This window comes from Oncorhynchus keta, chromosome 5 (genome assembly GCF_023373465.1).
Source record: "Oncorhynchus keta strain PuntledgeMale-10-30-2019 chromosome 5, Oket_V2, whole genome shotgun sequence".
Classification (NCBI taxonomy): domain Eukaryota; kingdom Metazoa; phylum Chordata; class Actinopteri; order Salmoniformes; family Salmonidae; genus Oncorhynchus; species Oncorhynchus keta.
Window position 1 is genome coordinate 32,862,422 of NC_068425.1, and position 7,552 is coordinate 32,869,973.

General features: G+C 37.9%; 1 long non-coding RNA gene across 1 annotated transcript; it reads right to left on the reverse strand.

Annotated features, from left to right (window-relative positions):
* Positions 1–1,979: 1,979 nt before the first annotated feature.
* Positions 1,980–3,771, reverse strand: LOC127929925 (uncharacterized). Its single transcript, XR_008136358.1, has 3 exons — positions 3,491–3,771; positions 2,466–3,121; positions 1,980–2,301 (listed from the first exon to the last, which is right to left on the reverse strand). It is a non-coding gene; the product is annotated as an uncharacterized LOC127929925 (long non-coding RNA).
* Between the last annotated feature and the right edge of the window lie 3,781 nt (positions 3,772–7,552).

Consider the following 7,552-nt stretch of genomic DNA (forward strand, 5'->3'; position numbering starts at 1 on the left):
GAAACAGGGGAATATAGTAGGGAAACGGGGGGAAACAGGGGAATACATGGGGAAACGGGGAAAAAGGGGAATACAGGGGGGAAACGGGACAAAACAGGGGAATACAGGGAAAAATAGGAAGCATTGAGGAAACATTTTGTCACGTTCGGACCTTAATTCTGTTATTATAGCTTTGTTTTAGTATGGTCAGTGGGTGAGTTGGGTGGGTTGTCCATGTTCGTTTTTCTATAATTTGGGATTTCTGTGTTCGGCCTAGTATGGTTCTCAATCAGAGGCAGCTGTCAATCGTTGTCCCTGATTGAGAATCATACTTCGGGAGCCTGGTTTCACTGTTGAGTTGTGGGTGTTTATTTTCCGTGTCAGTGTCTGTGCCACACGGGACAGTTTCGGTTTGACTTACTTCACGTTAATTGTTTTGTTCAGTGTTCGTTATTCATTAAAAAACATGAACACTTACCACGCTGCGTTATGGTCCTAAATGTGTAAGGACGAAAACCCTGACACATTTATACAATTATAATCACACACGGTGATGGGCTAAAATAGGAGATAAAAGTCATGCACATTAAAGTGCAATACAAGTGGCATGAGAACATTGAAGAAAACATCATTAGGGATTGATGTGAGACCATTAATCCAGACCTCTCTGACCATGGCTTATTGTTTACAGCTGTGATGACATTAGCACACAATGGCACAAATAGAAAAGGACATGTGACAGAATGGAATGAGTTTTAAGTGGTGCATGTGATGCCCTCCAATACATAACTGATTACATTTCAGGACCACTTAGCCCAATATGGACCTTTACCCCAAACCAAGGTGTATAGGAACACCAGCGATGGAATTGGGCTTGAACATGGTGGGGCAATCATTTTAAACATGATTTTATCGTGGATGTGTTACTGATTAACTGGATTCATTGTGTTCGTATATGTTTGTGTATATGTGCTCAGGGGGCATATTATTTTGCTCTAACCACATGTATCTCGTGGAACAATAAAGATTTATTGAATTGAAAGGGTTTCTTGAACTGAATTCCTAGTGATTTTACAGTGATCTATTCCCAGTAACCTTTTTCCCCAGAAGCTCCCCCCCCATCTAATTCCACCCCTGGTTTCTTCTAGTTCCACACACGTCTTTCTCCACTTCTCCCTAACCCAGCCCAGTCCAATGACTGCTGGGGAGAAACCCCTGGGGTATTTGATCCAACAGCCAGGGACAGCAGTGTCAGGTGTCTTTTCTTTGAAACACTGTGGATTCCTCTCAGTCTTCCAGGCCAGACTGGGACCACGTGCTGACAGCAGTAAGGACCATAATGAATGTTTAGGAGAGAATGGGCTGGCCTCAAGCACCCTGGCTGTGTACCATTTACTGGAGGAAGAACGCCCATTCAGATCATTTGATTTCACGCTTAGCAACTACCGGCACAATCAACAATGTCAAACTAGAAGAGCTGCGTTTCCTGAAGAAAATGTGTGTGCTTGCTTCGTCCCAGACAGCACAGATATTAGACCTCAAACACAGCAAGGTTTTCATTGTCATAAAAACACTAGATCTTGTCCAGCAAGGTGGATACAGCCCACATTCATGTGTTTTCTGTCATCTTTCCCCGTGATGATTAAAGACTAACACACTTGTGGTGGATCATATCTATCTTCCTATCATTTGCTTATGGCCAGAAGTGTCTGATCAGAGTTAGCAGGCACGGTAAATGTCACACAACATGCTGATGGTGGAAACAGGTGGGTGTGAGTGTTACTTTGTGGTCTGAAGATTCTGCATCTTTTGAAATATCCTTCCTGAGATCGGAGGTTTAACCTAAGAATCTTGCCCAATGCTTAGCAACGCATGCACAACAGTGCTACTAGGTATTACCTTCCATTGTGTGTTCATCTGTGTACCTCCATTTCTTTTACTTTGCAAAGGAACATCTGTCCACTTTGATATAGGAGTCTACTAAAGCAATCAGACCTATTGGTGAGTTCTACATTAGTCTACTAAAGCAATCAGACCTATTGGTGAGTTCTACATTAGTCTACTAAAGCAATCAGACCTATTTGTGAGTTCTACATTAGTCTACTAAAGCAATCAGACCTATTGTGAGTTCTACATTAGTCTACTAAAGCAATCAGACCTATTGGTGAGTTCTACATTAGTCTACTAAAGCAATCAGACCTATTGGTGAGTTCTACATTAGTCTACTAAAGCAATCAGACCTATTGGTGAGTTCTACATTAGTCTACTAAAGCAATCAGACCTATTGATGAGTTCTACATTAGTCTACTAAAGCAATCAGACCTATTGGTGAGTTCTACATTAGTTTACTAAAGCAATCAGATCTATTGGTGAGTTCTACATTAGTCTACTAAAGCAATCAGACCTATTGGTGAGTTCCACAATAGTCTACTAAAGCAATCAGACCTATTGGTGAGTTCTACATTAGTCTACTAAAGCAATCAGACCTATTGGTGAGTTCTACATTAGTCTACTAAAGCAATCAGACCTATTGGTGAGTTCTACATTAGTCTACTAAAGCAATCAGACCTATTTGTGAGTTCTACATTAGTCTACTAAAGCAATCAGACCTATTTGTGAGTTCTACATTAGTCTACTAAAGCAATCAGACCTATTGGTGAGTTCTACATTAGTCTACTAAAGCAATCAGACCTATTGGTGAGTTCTACATTAGTCTACTAAAGCAATCAGACCTATTGATGAGTTCTACATTAGTCTACTAAAGCAATCAGACCTATTGGTGAGTTCTACATTAGTCTACTAAAGCAATCAGACCTATTGGTGAGTTCTACATTAGTCTACTAAAGCAATCAGACCTATTGGTGAGTTCCACAATAGTCTACTAAAGCAATCAGACCTATTGGTGAGTTCTACATTAGTCTACTAAAGCAATCAGACCTATTGATGAGTTCTACATTAGTCTACTAAAGCAATCAGACCTATTGGTGAGTTCTACATTAGTCTACTAAAGCAATCAGACCTATTGGTGAGTTCTACATTAGTCTACTAAAGCAATCAGACCTATTTGTGAATTCTACATTAGTCTACTAAAGCAATCAGACCTATTGGTGAGTTCTACATTAGTCTACTAAAGCAATCAGACCTATTGGTGAGTTCTACATTAGTCTACTAAAGCAATCAGACCTATTGGTGAGTTCCACAATAGTCTACTAAAGCAATCAGACCTATTGGTGAGGTCTACATTAGTCTACTAAAGCAATCAGACCTATTGGTGAGTTCTACATTAGTCTACTAAAGCAATCAGACCTATTGGTGAGTTCTACATTAGTCTACTAAAGCAATCAGACCTATTGGTGAGTTCTACATTAGTCTACTAAAGCAATCAGACCTATTGGTGAGTTCTACATTAGTCTACTAAAGCAATCAGACCTATTGGTGAGTTCTACATTAGTCTACTAAAGCAATCAGACCTATTGGTGAGTTCTACATTAGTCTACTTAAGCAATCAGACCTATTGGTGAGTTCTACATTAGTCTACTAAAGCAATCAGACCTATTTGTGAGTTCTACATTAGTCTACTAAAGCAATCAGACCTATTGGTGAGTTCTACATTAGTCTACTAAAGCAATCAGACCTATTGGTGAGTTCTACATTAGTCTACTAAAGCAATCAGACCTATTGGTGAGTTCTACATTAGTCTACTAAAGCAATCAGACCTATTGGTGAGTTCTACATTAGTCTACTAAAGCAATCAGACCTATTGGTGAGTTCTACATTAGTCTACTAAAGCAATCCGACCTATTGTGAGTTCTACATTAGTCTACTAAAGCAATCAGACCTATTGGTGAGTTCTACATTAGTCTACTAAAGCAATCAGACCTATTGGTGAGTTCCACAATAGTCTACTAAAGCAATCAGACCTATTGGTGAGTTCTACATTAGTCTACTAAAGCAATCAGACCTATTGGTGAGTTCTACATTAGTCTACTAAAGCAATCAGACCTATTGATGAGTTCTACATTAGTCTACTAAAGCAATCAGACCTATTGGTGAGTTCTACATTAGTCTACTAAAGCAATCAGACCTATTGGTGAGTTCTACATTAGTCCACTAAAGCAATCAGACCTATTTGTGAGTTCTACATTAGTCTACTAAAGCAATCAGACCTATTGGTGAGTTCTACATTAGTCTACTAAAGCAATCAGACCTATTGGTGAGTTCTACATTAGTCTACTAAAGCAATCAGACCTATTGGTGAGTTCCACAATAGTCTACTAAAGCAATCAGACCTATTGGTGAGGTCTACATTAGTCTACTAAAGCAATCAGACCTATTGGTGAGTTCTACATTAGTCTACTAAAGCAATCAGACCTATTGGTGAGTTCTACATTAGTCTACTAAAGCAATCAGACCTATTGGTGAGTTCTACATTAGTCTACTAAAGCAATCAGACCTATTGGTGAGTTCTACATTAGTCTACTAAAGCAATCAGACCTATTGGTGAGTTCTACATTAGTCTACTAAAGCAATCAGACCTATTGGTGAGTTCTACATTAGTCTACTTAAGCAATCAGACCTATTGGTGAGTTCTACATTAGTCTACTAAAGCAATCAGACCTATTTGTGAGTTCTACATTAGTCTACTAAAGCAATCAGACCTATTGGTGAGTTCTACATTAGTCTACTAAAGCAATCAGACCTATTGGTGAGTTCTACATTAGTCTACTAAAGCAATCAGACCTATTGGTGAGTTCTACATTAGTCTACTAAAGCAATCAGACCTATTGGTGAGTTCTACATTAGTCTACTAAAGCAATCAGACCTATTGGTGAGTTCTACATTAGTCTACTAAAGCAATCAGACCTATTGTGAGTTCTACATTAGTCTACTAAAGCAATCAGACCTATTGGTGAGTTCTACATTAGTCTACTAAAGCAATCAGACCTATTGGTGAGTTCTACATTAGTCTACTAAAGCAATCAGACCTATTGATGAGTTCTACATTAGTCTACTAAAGCAATCAGATCTATTTGTGAGTTCTACATTAGTCTACTAAAGCAATCAGACCTATTTGTGAGTTCTACATTAGTCTACTAAAGCAATCAGACCTATTGGTGAGTTCTACATTAGTCTACTAAAGCAATCAGACCTATTGGTGAGTTCTCAGACATTAGTCTACTAAAGCAATCAGACCTATTGATGAGTTCTACATTAGTCTACTAAAGCAATCAGACATATTGGTGAGTTCTACATTAGTCTACTAAAGCAATCAGACCTATTGGTGAGTTCTACATTAGTCTACTAAAGCAATCAGACCTATTGGTGAGTTCTACATTAGTCTACTAAAGCAATCAGACCTATTGGTGAGTTCTACATTAGTCTACTAAAGCAATCAGACCTATTGGTGAGTTCTACATTAGTCTACTAAAGCAATCAGACCTATTGGTGAGTTCCACAATAGTCTACTAAAGCAATCAGACCTATTGGTGAGTTCTACATTAGTCTACTAAAGCAATCAGACCTATTGGTGAGTTCTACATTAGTCTACTAAAGCAATCAGACCTATTGGTGAGTTCTACATTAGTCTACTAAAGCAATCAGACCTATTGGTGAGTTCTACATTAGTCTACTAAAGCAATCAGACCTATTGGTGAGTTCTACATTAGTCTACTAAAGCAATCAGACCTATTGGTGAGTTCTACATTAGTCTACTAAAGCAATCAGACCTATTGGTGAGTTCTACATTAGTCTACTAAAGCAATCAGACCTATTTGTGAGTTCTACATTAGTCTACTAAAGCAATCAGACCTATTTGTGAGTTCTACATTAGTCTACTAAAGCAATCAGACCTATTGGTGAGTTCTACATTAGTCTACTAAAGCAATCAGACCTATTGGTGAGTTCTACATTAGTCTACTAAAGCAATCAGACCTATTGATTGGTGAGTTCTACATTAGTCTACTAAAGCAATCAGACCTATTGGTGAGTTCTACATTAGTCTACTAAAGCAATCAGACCTATTGGTGAGTTCTACATTAGTCTACTAAAGCAATCAGACCTATTTGTGAGTTCTACATTAGTCTACTAAAGCAATCAGACCTATTGGTGAGTTCTACATTAGTCTACTAAAGCAATCAGACCTATTGGTGAGTTCTACATTAGTCTACTAAAGCAATCAGACCTATTGGTGAGTTCACATTAGTCTACTAAAGCAATCAGACCTATTGGTGAGGTCTACATTAGTCTACTAAAGCAATCAGACCTATTGGTGAGTTCTACATTAGTCTACTAAAGCAATCAGACCTATTGGTGAGTTCTACATTAGTCTACTAAAGCAATCAGACCTATTGGTGAGTTCTACATTAGTCTACTAAAGCAATCAGACCTATTGGTGAGTTCTACATTAGTCTACTAAAGCAATCAGACCTATTGGTGAGTTCTACATTAGTCTACTAAAGCAATCAGACCTATTGGTGAGTTCTACATTAGTCTACTAAAGCAATCAGACCTATTGGTGAGTTCTACATTAGTCTACTAAAGCAATCAGACCTATTTGTGAGTTCTACATTAGTCTACTAAAGCAATCAGACCTATTGTGAGTTCTACATTAGTCTACTAAAGCAATCAGACCTATTGGTGAGTTCTACATTAGTCTACTAAAGCAATCAGACCTATTGGTGAGTTCTACATTAGTCTACTAAAGCAATCAGACCTATTGGTGAGTTCTACATTAGTCTACTAAAGCAATCAGACCTATTTGTGAGTTCTACATTAGTCTACTAAAGCAATCAGACCTATTTGTGAGTTCTACATTAGTCTACTAAAGCAATCAGACCTATTGGTGAGTTCTACATTAGTCTACTAAAGCAATCAGACCTATTGAGTGAGTTCTACATTAGTCTACTTAAAGCAATCAGACCTATTGGTGAGTTCTACATTTGTCTACTAAAGCAATCAGACCTATTTGTGAGTTCTACATTAGTCTACTAAAGCAATCAGACCTATTGTGAGTTCTACATTAGTCTACTAAAGCAATCAGACCTATTGGTGAGTTCTACATTAGTCTACTAAAGCAATCAGACCTATTGGTGAGTTCTACATTAGTCTACTAAAGCAATCAGACCTATTGATGAGTTCTACATTAGTCTACTAAAGCAATCAGATCTATTTGTGAGTTCTACATTAGTCTACTAAAGCAATCAGACCTATTTGTGAGTTCTACATTAGTCTACTAAAGCAATCAGACCTATTGGTGAGTTCTACATTAGTCTACTAAAGCAATCAGACCTATTGGTGAGTTCTACATTAGTCTACTAAAGCAATCAGACCTATTGATTAGTTCTACATTAGTCTACTAAAGCAATCAGACCTATTGGTGAGTTCTACATTAGTCTACTAAAGCAATCAGACCTATTGGTGAGTTCTACATTAGTCTACTAAAGCAATCAGACCTATTTGTGAGTTCTACATTAGTCTACTAAAGCAATCAGACCTATTGGTGAGTTCTACATTAGTCTCTACTCAGAAAGCAATCAGACCTATTGGTGAGTTCTACATTAGTCTACTAAAGCAA